Source organism: Perognathus longimembris, chromosome 24, assembly GCF_023159225.1.
Source record: "Perognathus longimembris pacificus isolate PPM17 chromosome 24, ASM2315922v1, whole genome shotgun sequence".
Lineage (NCBI taxonomy): Eukaryota > Metazoa > Chordata > Mammalia > Rodentia > Heteromyidae > Perognathus > Perognathus longimembris.
Genome location: NC_063184.1, coordinates 35,140,462 through 35,161,446, shown reverse-complemented (window position 1 = coordinate 35,161,446; position 20,985 = coordinate 35,140,462).

The following is a 20,985-nucleotide window of genomic DNA, read 5'->3' as shown; positions in this document are numbered from 1 at the left end:
TTTGAACACGCCTCAGTGCCTCCCGGGGTCCCTTTCTCTGGGCGCTTGAGCTGCGTCTTGCCGTCTCTCCCAGGAGGTAGAGTGCGAATCCCGAGGAGCCTGGGATGTCGGGTTGATGACTCAGTTCTTGGATCTAAACTGTAAATGATGGCTCGTGCGTTCTGCCCAGGACGGGGGCAGGTCCAGTGGCACTGGGGCAGCCCCGCGCGTGGCTTCCGTGCCCGAGGCCCCGGGGGGCCAGGACACGGGTGGAGGCCACGGACGGCGGCCTGGCCGGCCTGGGCGCACGAGGGGACCCAACCGGCCAGGCCAGGCCCAACAGGGCTTCTGCTAGGACTGAAAGCCACCCGGGGCCTTGAAGGCTGTCTGGGGATAAACCTCAACCCTTGAAGGCTCCACAGTGCACGAAAGGACCCTGTTCGTTTATTTATATTCTTGTCTTAGGCTATCTTAATTCCATCTTGGGGTATGGCGGCCTGTCCCCTCCCTGGGTCACGGGGTTGGGAGACCAGCGGTTTGGTGACAGGGATGGGAGTGGCCTCCCGGGCAGGGAGCAGATGAGCTGCTTGCCTGTTCAGGGGACAGCGCGGATCCTGAGTCCTTCAGATGTCCCCAACTGGAGGCCGCCCCGCCAAATCACTCTTATTTCCCCTGTGGATACAGGTATTAGTGGATAAGAATCCCTGGGGTCCCCTGCTTTTGTGCAGAGCAAATCTGGGTGGCGCGTAGAGAAAGGGACTCTGTGTGAGTTTCCTTCCTCCCAATGGATGGAGGCGAGCAGTACAGCGGCATCATTTACAGCTCAGCCGACAGGAGCCCGAGGCGTATTGTCACTCATGACTCCACAGAGCTCAGTCACCGCTCGGAGAGCAGGGCTAACGCCAGCTCAGCCGCTCTGCCGCGTGCGTTCATTACACCGTATAGGTATCATGAAGAAGATTTCAAATATCCTTAAACATTAAAACACAAAACCGTTTGTAAGCGTGCACTGAAGGGCACATCTCGCTCTCCGCCGCCGAGTGACAGACAGGTTACTCTGATAGCAAAATCACTGTGATTTGGGCCCTCCTGGGGTAAAGATGAGGGCTTTTGTAGGGAGGTGGACATTAGATGAGATTGTGGCCCTCTATTTTTTAACTGAGATCCTCAAACAATGGAAGAAGTGGAGGCAAGTATCAGAATCATTTTGAGACTTACAGGAAGCAGTACCACTAGAGTTATGATAGCTAATTGTGCACGTCAGCTGGACTGGGCCCAGGGCCGGTTAAGCATTCTTTGCCTGCAGTGTTGTTTCCGGGAGGAATGGGGCTGGGGACCAGGGGACTGTGAAGTACCAGGACCTCTGGGTTTCACTGCCCATTTTGTCCCGGTTGGATTATTACCTGTGGAAGCCATTGTTCACATTCCAGGTTCCCAGCCGCGTCCTCATTTTTGTTTATAAAAGAGTACAGATTTGACATTGTCAGATGCACTTGTAGTATGTCTAGAATAGGATTATTAAAAAACAGAAAGCGTTGCTTCAATCAGATAAAAAAAAAATAGAAGAACGAAAAGAAATGTACCATCCATGATTTACCTCATTCTTTACATTTATTTAAGTTAATGCCCCAGGAGAATAATTCAGTCTTCCTGGGTAAGGCAATTTAATATAGTTTTTGGAGTCACTTATAAACGTTCTGCACAATGAGAGTCTAAAATAAAGCATTGGAACACATGATGCTGGGTGGCGTGAGCTGTTTGATCTCGGGGGGCTGTCATGAGCCACAGCAAGATGGCGAAATCCCTACCCACACCTGCGCTGGTACTGATGCAGAATGTTCTAGTTTTGCACAGGGAATGGGCAAAGGCTCCAGAGACGGTGGTTGTTTCTGGTGGTTTATCTAAGTCGTACAGTAAAAATAGGTTCTCTCTGAAATGATGTGTAGAATAACTCAATGCTCACTCACAGGTAGTTCAAGGAGAGGAGAAAACCAGACCATTAAAATGACTGTTATTATAAAGGTGATGTACAGAGGGGTTACAGTTACATACGTAAGGAGTAAAGAGTACATTTCTTTTTGGATAAGGTCTCCCCTTCCCTTGCTCTCTCCCAGGTGAATAGTTCATTTTCAACATAGTGTCTAGTGAGTACCACTGCTGCATTTGTTCACCCTCTGTCCTTCCATTTCGGTGCTTCCCCATTACCCTCCCAAAGACATAGAAACAAACTAGCAAGACAAATAGAGAAGAAAGCAAATACAGCAAAGAAGTAAAAAAAAAAAAATCCCTCTTCTTTCCATTTCTATACAGACTATTTTCTATTGATAGTCTCTGTTTTTCTCAACACTGTATTTCTTCACATCAAATGACATTAATTATAGTTTTTAAAATTCTTTTATTTAGTTCCCATCTTAAGAAACGTTCCTTTTTGGGTCTCGGGTCTACTGTTGTCAAGTGTGGGTGTGCTTTTTCTTAGCACCTAGTAGCTTCCATGCACGTTTATGTCATGCAGTAATCCTCCTTAAAATAAGACTAAGAAATCTTTGGGTTTTTTTTTTCTATTTTTATTACCTTTAAATAGTTGTACAGGTAGGTTTAATTTAATAAAGCTGAGTATGTCTTGACCAGTGCCACCCCTTTCAACATTCTCACCCCCTCCCACCTTTTCCCTTACTTCGGTTAATTTTGTAGTGTACGCAGTAGATTCTTGATTGCATTCCTCACCTCCTTCTCCCCTCTTGCCTTGACCCTATCCCCCCTCTCACAATTACCTATTTCTTGGTGCTTCTTTTGTTGGATTTTGACTTTGTCTTTCTAAGAAATTATACTGTCTGAGTTCTCCCTAGCATCTAACATGTTTCTGTCAATTCATTTTGTAGCCACTTGCTTACCACAAAGTGTGTTTACTTACAGATTTATAGTCACATTCTATCTACCACAAGGGAGGAGAACCATGTACCCTTTCTTTCTCTGAGTCCGACTTCACTTAATATAATTTTTCTAAGTCTTTTCATTTCCTAAGGAATAGTACACTATCATTGGATGAGGAAAATTGCATTGTGTATGTATGTCATATTTTCTTGATCCACTGGTCCACTGAAGGGCATCTGGGCTGATGCCATATCTTGGTTATGGTTAATATTGCTGTAGTGAACATGGTTGTGCTAGTGACTTACTGTAACCTTGTTTGTATTCTATTGGATAAATGCCCAGGAATAGAACTGCATTATTATAGGATAGTTCTATGTTTAGGTTTTTGAGGAACCTCCACACTGCTTTGCAGAGCCACTGAACAGGTTTACGTTCCCACCAACAGTGTAGTACTGTTCCCTTTTGACTACATTCCCCTCCCCCTCCATCATCTGTTATTGTTAGTTTTCTTGATAATGGCCATTTTAATTGGAGTGAGGTGGAATCTCAATGTTGTTTCTGTTTGCATTTCTTTTATGGCTATTTGCTATTCATATTCCCTCTTCAGAGAAGTCTCTAAGTTATTTTATTTTATTTTTTGTTGGTTATGGGGCTTGAACTCTGGGCCTGGGCGCTGTCCCTGAGCTCTTCAGCTCAAGGCTAGTGCTCTACTACTTGAGCCACAGTGCCTCTTCCAGTTTTCTGGTGGTTAATTGGAGATAAGAGGAGTCTCATGGACTTTACTACCCAGGCCAGCATTGAATCACATTCCCCAGATCTCAGCCTCCTGAGTAGCTAGGATTACAGGCATGAGCCACTGGCACCCAGCTATGATCCTTTACTTAAAAAAATCGATAGACTCTTCCCTCAAGCTAGTGGAGCTGATCCCAAACTTTGGTAAAACAGCAAGGTATAAAATGAACCCACAGGGCTGGGAACGTGGCTTGTTGGTAGAGTGCTTGCCTAGCATGTATGAACCCCTGAGTTTGATTCCTCAGCACCACATAAACAGAAAAATCCAGAAGTGGCCCTGTGGCTCAAGAGGTAGAGTGCTAGCCTTGAGCAAAAAGAAGCCAGGGACAGTGCTCAGACTCTGAGCCCCAGGACTGGCAAAAAAAAAAAAATGAACCCACAAAATTTAAATGTGTGGTTATCATGGATGAGTACTACACCTTAGCAAGTTAATGTATGCTAATAAAACCTTTAAAAATACATGAATTCTATTAGGTCAACATTTTGCCTTCATGTTGGATAAGTTGACTGATTCACTGTTTGGAATTAAATTGTGATTATTTCTATGTAAAATATGTGCCAAGAAACAAAAAGGAATTATTTAAAGAATTTGAAAACAATAATCAAAATAATTTTAATGTGTTAATCTTCTTTAGCTTTTCATACACCAGAGTAAGCAGGAAAAATTAACTAGAGAGATTGATGTGGAAATACTTTGCTGAAAATGGGAATGTGGCAAGCTCTATAGTTTTATGGGATGATCCTCTACATAATTTTATAAAAGTTTATCAGACAAAACACATATAATCTAAATGTAAGAGTATGTTTGCAAGGAAGTGAGTGAAATTGTACATTATCTTGTTTAATTGATACAAATCTCCCTCAATCCACATAGTAATTTCTCTAGTCTACATTTTAAAAAATCAAATAGCTGATTATATGTTATTCATATTTGATAAAACAAAGTATTTGACAAAACATTATTTGAACTCACCAAACTAAGATTAATCTAGAAACAATCATGAAATATATCTTTTCTTGCTTTCTTGATTTTTCCCTCCCTCCCTCTTTCCCTCCCTCCCTCCTTTCTTTCTTCCTTTCATTCATTCCCTGTTTCTTTCTTTCCTTCATTCTTTTTCCTGTGGGACATGTACAAAATATATTTAGAGACCAACTGGTATATATAGCTGAAGAAAACCACAAATATTATTACATAAAATATTTTACTGAGTTTATTTAGGTTATATGTGAATACTTTCTAGTAGCCCAGCACAAATGAATATTTTATTCTTAGCTCAACTATTTTTATCCTTAAAAGAAATCACTTGGTATAAGATGCTGCTAAGAAAAATTAAATTGAAATGTCTCTAATATGCAACCTACATTAAAATATTGAATAAAGAGGAGGATTCATAGTTATAATTTATTGCATAAGCCTATAAATTATGTTAGGAAAAATCATGTTACTTATAAAATTATTTCTTCACATTAGCTGCTGTTATATTTATATCATGAATGATATGGCTAAGAGGTAGTGAGAAATATTTATAATAGCCATTCATGATGGTAAAATAAGGACAATATGGTGTAATAACTTTATTTATTTTTTTGAAATGTGCTTAATGGAAAGGATGAGTAATTGCTTTGCTTTAAGATTAAATTCTATTGCCTTGAATGTGAGAGTTGAGTATTAGCATAACATTCTATTTATGTGAGTTATGCTGTAGTTGTGGCATTTTTTTACATCACAGAGCGAGGAATGGTACTGATTTATTACTGCATTTTTAAAGGGCAAAGCACGACTGAAAACAGAAACTGAAGGAAGAGAAATATCATATTTGTCAAAATCACAGTCTTGACATAGTTTATAGTCATCAACTATTTGCTCTATTTATAGGCCTGTATTTAAAAGTAAGCTAATCTAGGAAGATCAAAGTGATTGATGTTTTTCTATTTATTATTTTCCAGTGTTCCAATTTTTTTTTTTCGGTTTTAAGATGGTTGTAGTTATGGAGAAGTTGAAGAATGAATAGAGCTTTCCATTGTCATTACACTCTTCCAAGAGAATTATTTTCTGGATATTCAGCTTTTGCATATCAGCCTCCACTGTAATTGGAGTAGTTTAAAAAATATCAGATGAATTATGAATTACCCTCTTCAGCTATGTGGGGGAGTTAGATGGATGAATGAAGATCTGAATTCTGCCATTTTGCATATAAGGTAATTATCACCAAAGTGGAAAGCATTCCTCCTTATAAATTATTAGGGCTTAAGATTTAAAACATTTACAAATAAGATTGTCAAGTTGAACTACAGGAATAAAACCTAATGACAATATAACCAAATATCTGGAACCATGGCGAGTACAGTTGTATGGTGTTAGAGAAAAGTTTAAGATAACAAAAATATTTGAAGTCTGGATGGAAACCAGTTCTTTAGTACTCTCCCTTTGACTTTGCCGTGGCTTGGATGTAGAATGTCTCCAAAGGCTCAGGTGTGGAAGGCTCAGGTCCTCAGCAGTGTTGTAAACAGACGTATAGGGCTGAAACATGAAGCCTGGGCAGGAAGTTAGGTCACTGAAAGGGAAGGGAAGCCTGGTGGCAGGAAATTAGGTCATTGGAATTGAAGGGAAGTCTTTTGGCTGGAAGTTAGGTCATTGGAAAGGAAGTGAAGCCTGATGGCAGGAAGTTAGGTCATAGGAAGGGAAATGAAGCCTGTTGGCAGGAAGTTAGGTCATTGGAAAGTAAGTGAAACCTGGTGGCAGGAAGTTAGGTGATTGGAAGGGAAGTGCAACCTAGTGGAAGGAAGGAAGTTAGGTCATTGGAAGGGAAGGGAGGCCTAGTGGAGGGAAGGACTTTAGGTCCTTGGACAGGAAGGAAGCCTGGTGGGAGGAAGTTGGGTCATTGGACAGGAAGTAAAACCTGGTGACAGGAAGTTAGGTAATTGGAAGGGAAGTGCAACCTTGTGGAAAGAAGGAAGTTAGGTCATTGGACAGGAAGGGAAGCCTGGCAGAAGGAAGTTGGATCACTGGACAGGAAGGAAGCCCAGTAGAAGGAAGTTGGGTCATTGATAGAGGCTCTTGGCTACGTTCTTAGCCCTCTTTACTTCCTGGCTTCTAAGAGACTGCCTGCTTTACTCTTCCCATGCTTTCTGGTATGAGATTTTTCTTACCATACATGCCAAGTGGTGGGGCCAAGAACGGCCTGACATTGAGGGAACTGTAAACCAAAATAATTTTCTTCCTTATAAATCAATTATTAGGGGTAGTTTTTCAAAGTGACAAAGAGACAACTAATGTAGACTCATAGAAGACAATATATCCTTCAATAAATATGAATTCTGATACAAAGTTATAAGCAATACAAACATTTTTTTGTCAGTAGGGATCTTGAGCTCAGAGCCTGGGCAACGTCTCTGATTGTGTTTTGCACAAGGCTACTGCTCTACCACTTCAAGCCACAGCTCCACTTCTAGTATCCTGGTAGCTAATTGGAGATAAGAATCTCATGGACTTTCCTGCCAGGACTGGCTTTGAACAGCGATCATCAGATCTCAGTGGCCTAAGTAGCTAGGATTATAGGTGTGAGCCACCAGTGCCTGGCTTAATAAAAAACATTTTATATGTACTTGCAAAAAACATGTCTTTGGCATTCTGTAGCATGTGCTATAATTATCCAAAGTGTGGTCAGAGTAGAAGACATAGTGGAGACCCAGGAAGCCATGAGGTGAGGAGGTAGAAGGGCCAGCTGTGGCAGGAAACATGGGACCTCGTGGTTGTAACACCAAGTAACCTGGGTTTGAAGGTCTGATTCACCACAGTCAGTGGGGCTGAACTTGTTGCAGTAATTCATGGAACTAAAGCTGTCATTTCATAGAAGTCTCAGGCTACCCTTTGGACCAAGGATGAGGCTAATCTAAGATATAATATCTGATTTGGTAGGCACTCTTGTAGCCTCCGGACTCCAGAAACAAATGATTTTGTGTTTACTGTGTGAAAATTCAAGAGGCTATTGTTTCCAGACTTCAAAAGACAACAGGGCTAAGAATGAAAAACATGGAATTAGTGAAAGCTCAATCTGTAATTACTACTTACATCAGGCAAGGAAAATATTTTATTGTAACTGACCTGAATAATAGAGTATGCTGGAAGGAATGGGGCTGATTTATTTGAGACACCACGTGGAAACGACGGAGCACAAAGGGGAAAGGCAGTTTCATGGAGGATAAAATATTCATGTTGATAACTTGCATAAAACAAAAGATGGAGTGTTTTCTGCAGGGAAATTACTTTCTTTGATGAGCTCCATTTATGCATGATGGAGTTTTAAATTTTTGAAAACCCCCTTGGTTATTTTTTTCTCCCTTTCAATTTGGGTGGTTTTAATTTCAGACATAAACAGATGTAAAGTTTTCATGCTAAGAGCTCCTCACTCTGTTTAAAGTCGAATTTATGACACAGAGGAGAAACAGAATGGCTCCTTGCAACCACAGTTATCAGCAAATGGATAGTTAAGACCCTAGTCTCATGGATTTCACAGCGAGCAGGGGCTGTGCTAGTTTTGAAACTGCCCGATGATAAAATATGTCCTTGTTTACTTTGCTCCTTTTTAACTTTGTTCTGAATGAAGCATATTCTTCGGGGGCTGTGGCAGTTACCTGTGCTCACTAGCAGCTTGGGTGTGGGAAGCAATTTCGCCGGAATGAAATCCACTGTAGAATGGCCTTTCTGCTGTGGGCGGCCAGCTGCGTGGTCAAGTCTGAGTGCTTAATTCTTCAGGATGGAGAGCGGTTGGTTGTACCTGGTGGCTTAATGCGGGAGGCATATCAGTAGTTGCGATGGCCAGCAGGGACTTGGCGTTCCTGTCAACAGAATCTCAACAAAGGGAAGGGAAAATGGAGCCGCCTCATCTCCAGAGGCCTGGGTTCCAAAGGAAGAATATTAGAGAGGCTGCACATGTTGACTTCGGCATGTGACTCTTCCCAGTTGTAGACCAGAGTTGCTGTGCACTGGGCACCGCTTTGATTGCCAGGCACAGCTGGGAATGGTTAGCAGAGAGGATGTTTGTGTGTGGATGGACAGCAGCATGGTTTTCACAGCCTGTGCTTGCCTGACATTGTCAGACCCACCATCAGGAAGCCTGCGGGAAGACGGACTTAGCAACATGGCCCGTACAAGCCCCGAGGAACTGCGAGGGCGGGGTAGGGGCACACGCCTGTGCTGGCAGCATGCTGGCGTGTTCCGTGGGGCGGCCTGGGAGTGTGTCATCCACAGGAACATCAATGGGGCTGGGGATGGAGCTTCTGCTCAGAGCACAAGCCTGCAAAACCGAAGGGGAAAACGTGAAGTTATAATCCTCCCCCTGCCCCCCGTGTCTGAATTCTGCACTCTTGGAGTGAGGGTTTAGCTAGCAGATGTGAGCATCTATTTCTTCCCCTCACACATTAGCAAAATCTAGTGATTCTATCCTAGTCTAGAAACTTAGAAAACTCTGAACAAGCAAATAAATGGAAACACAACTGTGTGCACATTCTGCACAGAGGAGTGAATGTGTGCTCCTTTGTTACTCTCAACTGCCCAGACCCGTGGAAGAATGACGGGAAGAATGATGGGTAAGCAACGAAGGGTGCTGGAGTGTGTTCCTCTAGATTCAGAACAGTGGTCTTCACCAAGGCGGTGTCGAGTTGACAGACATTTACTGGTTCTTCCCCCCCTGGAGATCCAGGGTCGGTCGCCGGCCATTTGCCTGTCAGAAGCCCAGAGTCAGCTGGCGTGGACAAAGCAGCGTTTCCTTCCTCGAGGATCTGCGTGGTGTGGGTACAGAGTGTCCGCAGGGCATCGTCTGGGGGGGGTGGGGAAGGGCAGGGGATGGGGGCGTGGGCTCCGGGTCTGAATGGCGAGGAGCCGGCGGTGTAGACTTGGGAGCGGAAGGAAATGTGCGCAAGGCGTGAAGCGCTGTGCATGTCTATGGCGGTGCTATTTTTAACCACCGTACTCTGGAAGGAAAAGAAATAGGCTGAATGGTGGCAGAGAGACATTAAATATGTTCTAGACAGAGTGATGAATGCCATTTAATCTTAAAACAATTTACTCTCTCCTCTCTCCTGCAATATCATACATAAGCCCTGGTGGTTTTCTATCTTGATTCCCAAGAAAGAAACTGTATAGCAGATAGAGGTTTGCTAATATTGAACACACAAGAAGAGAAAAGGCAGAGTCCCTTTAGGTAGATTACGACTCCCAAGGCCTAAAGTTTTATTTTCTGAAAGATTGTATGACTATGTAAATAAAATATGAAATATTTTACTTTGGGGATTGATATCTGGAAACAACAGGAAAAAAAAAAGAATAATTTCATACCAGCACTGCTTTTCCCATGAAAACGCTTTAAGCTAATTGGAAAATAATTAACTGCATTGATTTCCCCCCAACGACAGTCATTCAGTCCTGCAGAAATATGTCCCTGTAAAGTATATAATTATTGATTTTTTTCCCTTACCTAAAATCATTGTTCTTATTCTGTGTTGTTGCGGTGGGGGAATGTGTGAAATCGCATGCTGTTGGGTGGGTGTAATACAGATCTTCTCTAATTCAGTGCCATAATGAGCAACATCTGCCTATAAAGCCCAGGCTGGGAGTGCGGGGCTGCCCTCTCGAGACCACGCAGGAATGGCTGTTGGTGGTGGGTGCCTGGTTCTCCTTGCTCTTCGGAATCTATCGAGGCTTGCACACTTGCCTGGGTGCGTTGTGTGTGCTCTCTCAGCCGCGTTCTGCCCTGTTCTCAGCCACACACGTGGACTTGGAGCTTCGTCCAAGGCACCGGCTCTTTTCCTGTAAGCGAGCCCACAGGTCACTTGGCAGTCCGTTCCTTGTTGGACTTCTCACCAACATTGGCTGCGGTCAACAGCCCTTCTGTGCCTTGCCGTTCACCAGGAAGGACGGCTGGCTTGCTGTCTCCTACCTTTCTGCTTCCCTCCGTCTGGCGGAGGGGTGACCTTGACTTAGGCTGTGGTCTGGGGATTGGGTCCTAGGCCTCTGGAAGGCGCCGGGCTCAGCCCTGACCCCTGCCTGTCCCGGCTCGCTCGGCCCGGCTGGCCCCCCTCTGGCACCTCCACTCTCCCTCAAAGCAGGTCAGACTGGGCCGGGCGTGCCCGTGAGCGTGCAGCCATCGGGGAAAGGGGTGTGCAAGGGCGCTGTGGGTGTACGGCAGACACGGCTGCGCCCGATGCAGGAGTGGGGAGAGGAGACAGACGACGGGGGGGTGGGGGTGGGGAGATTACCTGCCGGGCAGAATGCAGTGCGTTTGGCAGGAGCGGAGAGCACAGGAGGGCGGCACAGATGCACAGGGAATGAAGGAGCAGCGGGGATGGGAGGGAGAGCCCCCCCCCCCCCCCCCCCCGCCAGCTTCTCAAGAAGAAAAGCAAGTTGCTGGGGTGGAGGACTTACATTTAGCAGACGCTGTGGGAAGCATGGAGAGCCACACCCCTCAGAAAGGCGTCCCCCGGCGTTGAATAATAATAATAATAAAAATAATAATAATCTGGACCGGAGGGGACGGAGGGGGCCGCCCCGGGGGGGCTGGGGGCACCTGCTGTCTCAGGGGCTCTCCTTAGAAGATCAACGTGGACGGACTCCGTACTCTGCCAGTCAGGCCGACTGGGTGCTCCCCTGGGTGGGCACGGTGCTCCTGTCCACAGACCCGGGCGTGGGGCTGCCCGCCTCCCGGGCTTCGGGGTGCCCCGCAGCGCCCCGCGTGTCCCGTGCGGGATTCTGCTCACCGCAGGGCGCTCCTTGCGAAGATGGCTGGTGGGCGCGCTGAGTGCTGGCTTCCCGGGCTGCTCGGTGGCTGAGGTCGCAGAGGGCGGTCTCACAAACCCATCCGCAGCGCCGACGGTGAGCTGTTTGTTTTTAATTGAAAATCCACGTGCACGAGCGTGGGCCCATCCCCCTGGGGTTTCGCGTGCATGTCGGCCTCTGTCTCTCGCCCAGGAGTCGCTGGAACGTGGGAACAGCTTGTTCTGGCCTTGAGAAGATCATGTCCTCACCTTGCATCGGGACGAATGTGCAGAGCGCGGGTGCCAGCGTCCGGGCCTTCTTGACGTGGCTGCTGGTGTTGTAGTTTAGCCCGAGATGGAGAGCTGCAAACCCAGGCCCCGAGCTCCCAGGCTGGCCTCCGCCCTGTCCCCGGCTCCCAGGCTGGCCTCCGCCCGCTGTCCCCGAGCTCCCAGGCTGGCCTCCGCCCTGTCCCCGGCTCCGAGCTCCCAGGCTGGCCTCCGCCCGCGGTCCCCGGCTCCGAGGCTGGCCTCCGCCCGCGGTCCCCAGCTCCCAGGCTGGCCTCCGCCCGCGGTCCCCGGCTCCCAGGCTGGCCTCCGCCCTGTCCCCGGCTCCCAGGCTGGCCTCCGCCCTGTCCCCGGCTCCCAGGCTGGCCTCCGCCCTGTCCCCGGCTCCCAGGCTGGCCTCCGCCCGCGGTCCCCGGCTCCCAGGCTGGCCTCCGCCCGTGGTCCCCGGCTCCCAGGCTGGCCTCCGCCCGCGGTCCCCGGCTCCCAGGCTGGCCTCCGCCCTGTCCCCGGCTCCCAGGCTGGCCTCCGCCCTGTCCCCGGCTCCCAGGCTGGCCTCCGCCCTGTCCCCGGCTCCCAGGCTGGCCTCCGCCCTGTCCCCGGCTCCCAGACTGGCCTCCGCCCTGTCCCCGGCTCCCAGGCTGGCCTCCGCCCGCGGTCCCCGGCTCCCAGGCTGGCCTCCGCCCTGTCCCCGGCTCCCAGGCTGGCCTCCGCCCGCTGTCCCCGGCTCCCAGGCTGGCCTCCGCCCTGTCCCCGGCTCCCAGGCTGACCTCCGCCCTGTCCCTGGCTCCCAGACTGGCCTCCGCCCTGTCCCCGGCTCCCAGGCTGGCCTCCGCCCGCTGTCCGGCAGGGGACTCAGCTCCAGTGCTGCAGTGAGTTGTTAATTTGAATTCACACATGTGGCTGGCAGCAACTGTGCAGCCGCACCCCAGGGGGGCTGGGGGGAACTGCCCCCACTGCAGTCCAGCGGTGCACTGGACACGAACTTCCTGTTTCTTACATCTGCGGCCTGGGTGTCATCGAAAGCGATGCCTTCTTGGTATAAAGGAGAATTTATCTTTAGGGAAAAAAATGTAGCTGTGAACAATACAGCACATTTCCCCAGCTCACTAGGGGAATAAAAACAGAACAGGTTTGTATATTTATATAAAAAAAGTCTACCACGATGTGTAAATAGAAATACTGCATTAAAAGTAATTTTATTCCAGGAACCTAAAGAAGTAAGAAACTTTGTTCAAAGTTACTATTTGAATAACAGCTACTCGCATAAAGACAGAAACCATAAAAATACAAGTAATATAATTACTTTTACAGTAACTTCAGGAAAGTCTAGTAGTTGCTTACAAAAGCCAGGTAGGAAATTCACCGGTGTCAGCCCACTAATTTCTCACCATTGTACCCAGCGTTTAGACTTCCTACCTGACATTCTTTTTCTGTAAAATGCTTAGCTTTGACATGAATGCATGAAAGCCACTGCACCCTCTCCCAAACGGAATCTGAAGAAAATAGCATACACGTAGAAGCTCTGTTCAGCATAATTACTACCGCAGCTACGTCTTTATTTTTGCAAAATCTCAGTGATATTTACCCCTCCTATGTGTTTGTGAGTCTCTATTATTATTGTGAATATTGCTAGGCAATATTCATGAAATGTTAGTTTGGTGCACAGGAATTAAAAGAAAAACATAATTTTTAAAGAAATTACAGTCCGGGGGGCAGGAATAAAGCAATCAGTGCAGCGAAGGAATCCATAGCCCATGAAATAACGATCACCACTCCATAGCTAAAAGATGGACGCGTTAGCAGCGGTGAAGGAGCTGAGGGGGCGGGGATTCTCACGCCGCCTATGGCGCTTCGGACCTGGAGGCACCGAGCGAGCGGGAGCCGGCCCGGCGTCCCCCCCCAGCTGCTGGACCAGGCAGGGCGGCGGGCGGCTGAGCTCGGGGTGAGCGAGTCAGCCCTCCAGAGGACGCGGGGCCGGCCGTGTTCCTGACCACGCCTGGCTCACTGTGAGGAAAACGAGCGGCTCCTTCAGCCACTCGGGGGGGCCGGGGAGTCCACCCGTGTCTCCTCCGTGCTCCCGGAGAACCCAGGGGAGCGGCCTGCGTGTGAAGGCAGGGAGAAGGGGCGGAGAGGGGAGGAGGGAGAGGGGAGGAGGGAGAGGGGAGGAGGGAGGGGGGACGGGGAGGGGAGGAGGGAGAGGGGACGGGGAGGGGAGGAGGGAGAGGGGACGGGGAGGGGAGGAGGGAGAGGGGAGGAGGGAGAGGGGAGGAGGGAGAGGGGATGGGGAGGGGAGGAGGGAGACGGGAGGGGGAGGGGACGGGGAGGGGAGGAGGGAGAGGGGAGGAGGGAGAGGGGAGGAGGGAGAGGGGAGGAGGAGAGGGGAGGAGGGAGAGGGGAGGAGGGAGAGGGGAGGAGGGAGAGGGGACGGGGAGGGGAGGAGGGAGAGGGGACAGGGAGGGGAGGAGGGAGAGGGGGCGGGGAGGGGAGGAGGGAGAGGGGGTGCGGAGGGGAGGAGGGAGAGGGGGTGTGGAGGGGAGGAGGGAGGGGACGGGGGGAGGGGAGGAGGGAGGGGGAGGGGGAGAAGGGAGGGGGAGGGGGAAGGGGGAGGGGGAGAAGGCTAGAGCGGAGGAAGGGCAAGGCGGGGAGAGAGGGCGGGGAGGAGCGTAGCCTCCTCATGGCTGACTCTGGGGACTCGTGCTGCGCACTTTCGTGAACGTTTCTTCTTCTGAAAGTGGGGGAACTAAGTCACAGCGCCGTTCTGCTCCCGGGAGACGTTGGCCCCCGTCATCCTGAGCGAAGTGCAGGCCCCGTGGAAGCCTCCTCGTGGGATTAGGGGACCCCTCCTCCTAGAGTGAATGCAAGATGCGACGTCGAGTAAAGAATATTTTAAAAGTTACCCACTTCACCATCCACCTAGATGACCGTGTTCAAAACGAGGACACAGAATTTTACACGGCCTCGGGGTGCGTGATCAATAGAATGCTCCCAGCAGGCCTTGGTCTTCCCGCCGAGAGAGTAAATGGAGGTAAGGGGACCTTCCTTCGCGCCCCGCCCCGGTGTCTGCTTGCTCGCTACTTCCTTTGCGTTGTGTCCGTTTGAAACCCGATTGTGCTCATGGAGGAAACTGTACCGATGGTGTGGGTGGCGTGGGCCCACTGGGAAGGCCCTTCGAGCAGGCCTGGTGTGTGTGCACGCCTTGTGCGTCCCGCTCCTGGTGTGTGTGCACGCCTTGCACGCCCGCTCCTGTCTGCCGGACGTCCGTTCAAGCTTTGCGACCTCGCAGCCGGCCTTTGGCTCCGGTAGCAGAGTCCCAGCCCCTCCTCCTCCTCCGCTCTTGCTCAGTGACTTGCCTTCCCCCGCGTGCCCTTTGGTAGGAAATCTGATGACCTGCCCACTGTGGGTGGGGATTTTTTATGTGATTGCTGGTGAATTTGCAGCCAGCCTCCGCCTGTCCCCCCTGACCCAGGAGACCCTGGGGTGCGCTGGTGCCCCCGCCCCAGCCGAGACCGGGTGCGCTCGGTGGCAGGGTGCTGAGACCTCTCCCTGTGGCCCCCCCGCCCCCCGCACTTTTCCTTGCCTTGGTCTCTCTCCTCTGCCTGCTTACTTCCCTCGCATACTCCCTCCCCCCCACCCCATCCATGCACAAAGGCGTTCACCACAGAAATTCACATAAGCCTGTGTCATCCTAGAATTAAATTGCCGTTGTCACCGGGCCCTTGTTCTTCCTCTGGGTGGGCCTGGGTCTTGATCCTCTTGAGCTGTGGGGTAGCAGCAGGCCTGAGGGGCGGGAGGCAGCGGGCCAGGTTGTATGGGTGGAGACGGGGTCTCCTATGGTGCTGGCCAGCGGGGCTTTCGTCTCTCTACTCCTCCCGAGCTGCTGGGACGACGGCAGTGAGACCCCACCCTGGCCCCGGGTGGGTCTGTAAATTAGAAGAGCGCAGGCCCTACTTGTACTTTTGCATTTTAGTTGTAACGGCTTGAGATGACTAACCCCTCATGCATATGTACTGATGCACAGATTGCACCGTAGCGGAGATCTGCAGGTGGATGCCGATCACACCCCACTCCCAAATACTACGCCCACTGCATTCGCGATAGACAGATCAATAGAGAGGAACCTTGGTGTGAAACCCGGCAGTATCCTATCATTCAAGCGTTCCTACTTCTTATTTAGCAGATAAAGGCATTTGCGTTTGCATTGTTTGAAGGCCACCGGAGCCGCCATTGACCCTCAGTCTTATTCACGTGCAAAGTTAATTTCAGTGGATCCTCATCTTGAGCTGAAGATAGTCCCTCCTCGTGGCCATAAGTCATTGCAACTTGAGCTCTGATAAAATATTAAATCAATTTTAATTAACCTTCCCCGAGGGTGTAGAAGTGGGATTTTAAGATATTTGTCTCACAAGTCTGTATCTATCTGCCTCGAATGGACTTGGGTCTCGCTTCTATTTTGGATTGAGGAGCTGAAGGGCAAATGCCTCCCTCCCCCAGGGTCTCTCCCCCTCTCATCGCCGGTGACCGGCGCCCTCCGGGAATGCACACGTCCGCTGGGGCGGTTTACTAAGTTTTCCGTGAGTGTTCATTCTACACCCAAATAGTAAACTACAGTCTCTTTCCCTGAGCTATTCAACTATGTGAGTTATTGGTTTTGCAGACATTAATGGAACCCCACAGCGTGGATGGTGAGTGAAGTCATTCTCTCCTGGAATGCCACAGCCGTTCTCTGGAGATTGCACCTGGATGGGGTGGGGTGGGGCTCGGGCGGCGTGGGACCCGGGCCTGGGGGTGGGCACTCTCTATTCCTGTGACCCCGAGGGCACCCCAGCACAGGGGCAGCACCTGACAGCAGCCTTTGATATCAACCCGGTTCCCCTCAGATGCCAGGTTTGTTCCACCGGGGGCCAGCCAGAGCTCTTGAGCACCCGCGTGTCCACGCATGAGCGCCTCCCGAGGCCGTCACGTCGGGGCTGTGGTGGGAATGGAGTCCTCGGCACAGAGCCTTGTCTGGCACGCCCAGAGGATGGCACGTGACAGCTGCACAGAGCATCCGGGGTCGTAAGCATGGACACGCTCTGCTGGGAGCGCACAGAAGATGACTGAGCGTGCGGGGGGGTGACGACGGGGCACGCGGGAGGTGACGATGGAGCACGCGGGGGATGATGATGGAGCGCATGGGAGGTGACGATGGAGCACGCGGGGGATGATGATGGAGCACGTGGAGGTGATGATGGAGCACGCGGGAGGTGACGATGGAGCAGGCGGGGGATGATGATGAAGCACGCGGGGGATGATGATGGAGCAGGCGGGGGATGACGATGAAGCACGCAGGAGGGGACGACGGGGCACTCGGGAGTGACGATGGAGCACACGGGGGATGAGCAGGAGGTGACGATGGAGCACGTGGGAGGTGACGATGGAGCACGCGGGGGATGATGATGGAGCGCATGGGAGGTGATGATGGAGCACGCGGGGGATGACGATGGAGCACAGGGGAGCTGAGAATAGAGCACATGGGAGATGACAATGGAGCATGCGGGGGATGATGATGGAGCACACGGGAGATGATGATGGAGCACGCAGGAGGTGATGATGAACAAATGGGGGATGACAATGGAGCACGCAGGAGGGGACGACGGGGCACGCGGGAGGTGACGATGGAGCACACGGAGGTGATGATGGAGCAGGCGGGGGGATGACGATGAGCACGCGGGGGATGATGATGGAGCGCATGGGAGGTGATGATGGAGCACGCGGGGGATGACGATGGAGCACAGGGGAGCTGAGAATAGAGCACATGGGAGATGACAATGGAGCATGCGGGGGATGACAATGGAGCACGCGGGGGATGATGATGGAGCACGTGGGAGGTGACGATGGAGCACGCGGGAGGTGACGATGGAGCAGGCGGGGGATGATGATGAAGCACGCGGGAGGTGACGATGGGGCACGTGGGGGATGATGATGGAGCACACGGGGGATGAGCAGGAGGTGACGATGGAGCACGTGGGAGGTGATGATGGAGCACAGGGGATGGAAGATGGAGCACGCAGGAGGTGACGATGGAGCACACGGGGGATGACGATGGAGCACACGGGAGGTGACGATGGAGCAGGCAGGGGATGATGATGAAGCACGCGGGGGATGATGATGGAGCAGGCGGGGGATGACGATGAAGCACGCAGGAGGGGACGACGGGGCACGCGGGAGGTGACGATGGAGCACACGGGGGATGAGCAGGAGGTGACGATGGAGCACGTGGGAGGTGACGATGGAGCACGCGGGGGATGATGATGGAGCGCATGGGAGGTGATGATGGAGCACGCGGGGATGACGATGGAGCACAGGGAGCTGAGAATAGAGCACATGGGAGATGACAATGGAGCATGCGGGGGATGATGATGGAGCACACGGAGATGATGATGGAGCACGCAGGAGGTGATGATGGAACAAATGGGGGATGACAATGGAGCACGCAGGAGGGGACGACGGGGCACGCGGGAGGTGACGATGGAACACACGGGAGGTGATGATGGAGCAGGCGGGGATTACGATGGAGCACGCGGGGGATGATGATGGAGCGCATGGGAGGTGATGATGGAGCACGCGGGGGATGACGATGGAGCACAGGGGAGCTGAGAATAGAGCACATGGGAGATGACAATGGAGCATGTGGGGGATGACAATGGAGCACACGGGGGATGATGATGGAGCACGCGGGAGGTGACGATGGAGCACGCGGGAGGTGACGATGGAGCAGGCGGGGGATGATGATGAAGCACGCGGGGGATGATGATGGAGCACACGGGGGATGACAATGAAGCACGCGGGAGGTGACGATGGGGCACGCGGGGGATGATGATGGAGCACACGGGGATGAGCAGGAGGTGACGATGGAGCACGTGGGAGGTGATGATGGAGCACAGGGGATGTGAAGATGGAGCACGCAGGAGGTGACGATGGAGCACGTAGGAGGTGATGATGGAGCACAGGGGATGTGAAGATGGAGCACGCAGGAGGTGACGATGGAGCAGGCGGGGGATGACGATGGAGCAGGCGGGAGGTGACGATGGAGCAGGCGGGGGATGACTGACATCACACGCCCCATCTCCGCTATTCCAGTGAAACGGTTCTCCTGAGCATCATGTAGGGCGCTTGGTGGCTTATGTTCCAACACAGGTGTCTAACTTGAATCCTGCAGCTTCCTGCAACCCGGCAGCCCCGTTTGCTTGTGGAGGAGGAGGAGGAGGAGGAAGATGATGATAATAATAATAGCTAAGAATAACAATAATATCACCTACAGACTAAATTAACAAAATATAGCAAGAAATTAGTTTGAATATCAAACGATAAGAATGCAAATGTCAAGTTTCAGCACACTGAACTTGCTGAATTTTAAGTTTGTGAAACTTTGGTTTTAGTTGTGCAGCTATGATGGGTTCGGTGAAGAGTTCACTGGAAGTGCAGGGCCATTTACTTCCGGATGGAACTTTACTTTTCCAGCGCCTTTCCCCTCTAATTCAACAGAAAGATGTGCCCCCTTACTTGATCTCTCACGACTCTTTACAAAAGCCCTACTGTCAGGTTGAATTTTATGAGGCCAAAGGGAAAAAAAAATCGTAATGGAAAAGAAAAATCTTTATGTCTTGGCCTGAAACCACGTAGCACTGTTTTTCAGATGGGGAAAAGAGGGAGAGAGAAAAATGGCATGAACTCCTAATACCATAAGCTCTCTACTGAGATGCGGTGGTAATTGCTTTTTTTTGTAGCATCTCCTGGAAATGGTAATGCTTTCAAGTGAGGATCAAAGAGAATGACCTACATAAGGAATAGATCGCAACATGTAGTTACATTTTTCATCCTTTTTGATATCCTTTTTGCATCCATGCTTCTAATAAGAAATACGGCATAATGCACATCATCTCTTAAAATGAGCTGTCACTGAGGTGAGATGGGATACTTGGAAACCAGGGGGAAAATGATTTGGACCCGGGTGTTAATGCCAACAGCTGAGGGAGTCTTTATCACATCGTGCTGTGCGTGGAGAGGAAGCCAGACCAAAGAGTCAGAGATTCCTGTGCACCAGAAGATAGATGCAAGGCTCTTCTTTAGGCCCTGCGTCTGCTGTCTGTCTGTCTGTTTCTCCAGCCTAGTGCATGTTGATCTATGCATATATATGTCTTATGCATATGATAGAAAACAATCTCCATTTCTATACCCCAATTATTCATAAAAACAAATGATTTATGTAGAAAAAATGGTAAAACTGTGCCATTTTAAAGGCTTTCTCAAACCTTTTGTTCGTATGGCTTTTTCGTTTTCCCCCAGCACCATGTCAACAGGTATGCCTCAACAGATGTCAAGCCCAGACTCTGCTGAGGATTTTCATTGGAACTGCATCTCTTATAAGCTCATTACAAAACTAGAGACATGTCTTTGGGCTCTGGTTCTGTAACAATGCACAAGCTTCCTCACGAGCAGTGTATGTAGACTTCTAGCTAACTGAACTTTCCGGGCATTTTCAGTGGTGAAAGGTTTCAGTGATGAGGAGCTGGCTGAGAAGGATTTCAGTGGCATCCAGAAAGGGCCAACGTCACCATTCTCCAGAGCCCTGCCCTCTTCTAACCCTCTCCCCAACAAGAGTAAAAGGACCTGACAGGATGATAATGTCACTTAATAGATGCCATTTGTGAGCTTTGATGTCATTTGCTAGTTGCCTTCGTAGCAGAAGAGGCAAGAAAGAAAATCATTTGGAAGGGGGGTCGTGTGGGGTGAAGGCACGAGTGTCACACCGGCTTTGATGGCCATTGATTTCTAGCCCATAGAAATATCAGAACGGCTTTGCACGGTAGGCAACTCACCCTTCTTTTTAAAGGTAAAGACAGTTTCTGCATCCAGTCTACGTGTAGCCTTCCAGAAGCATTTCAGAGGCCCAAGTAAGCTGACCCATGGTAAACATAACAATTTGGGGAAAGGTGTAAAGGCTAGTAAGAGTCCGCAGTCATAGAAATGAGACAGCCAACTTTTATTTGCAACAAAAGAGGACACTTCTAAGAGGAGATCACTATTTTATATAACACGTTCTTTCATGTATGGCATATTATATGTATATATTTCTTGAATATCTTTTTATTAAATTCTATTTTCCTATAAACATAAAATGGAATATCTATTCTTAGAGAAGCATTGATCCCAAGATAGAAACGTCTGAACAGCTCGCCATTTAGGCAGTGTAATGAATGCTTAACTGGTAAGAAAACAATCTTTGAATATACGATAATGGGACATAAGTACTTTTATGTGGAGCTA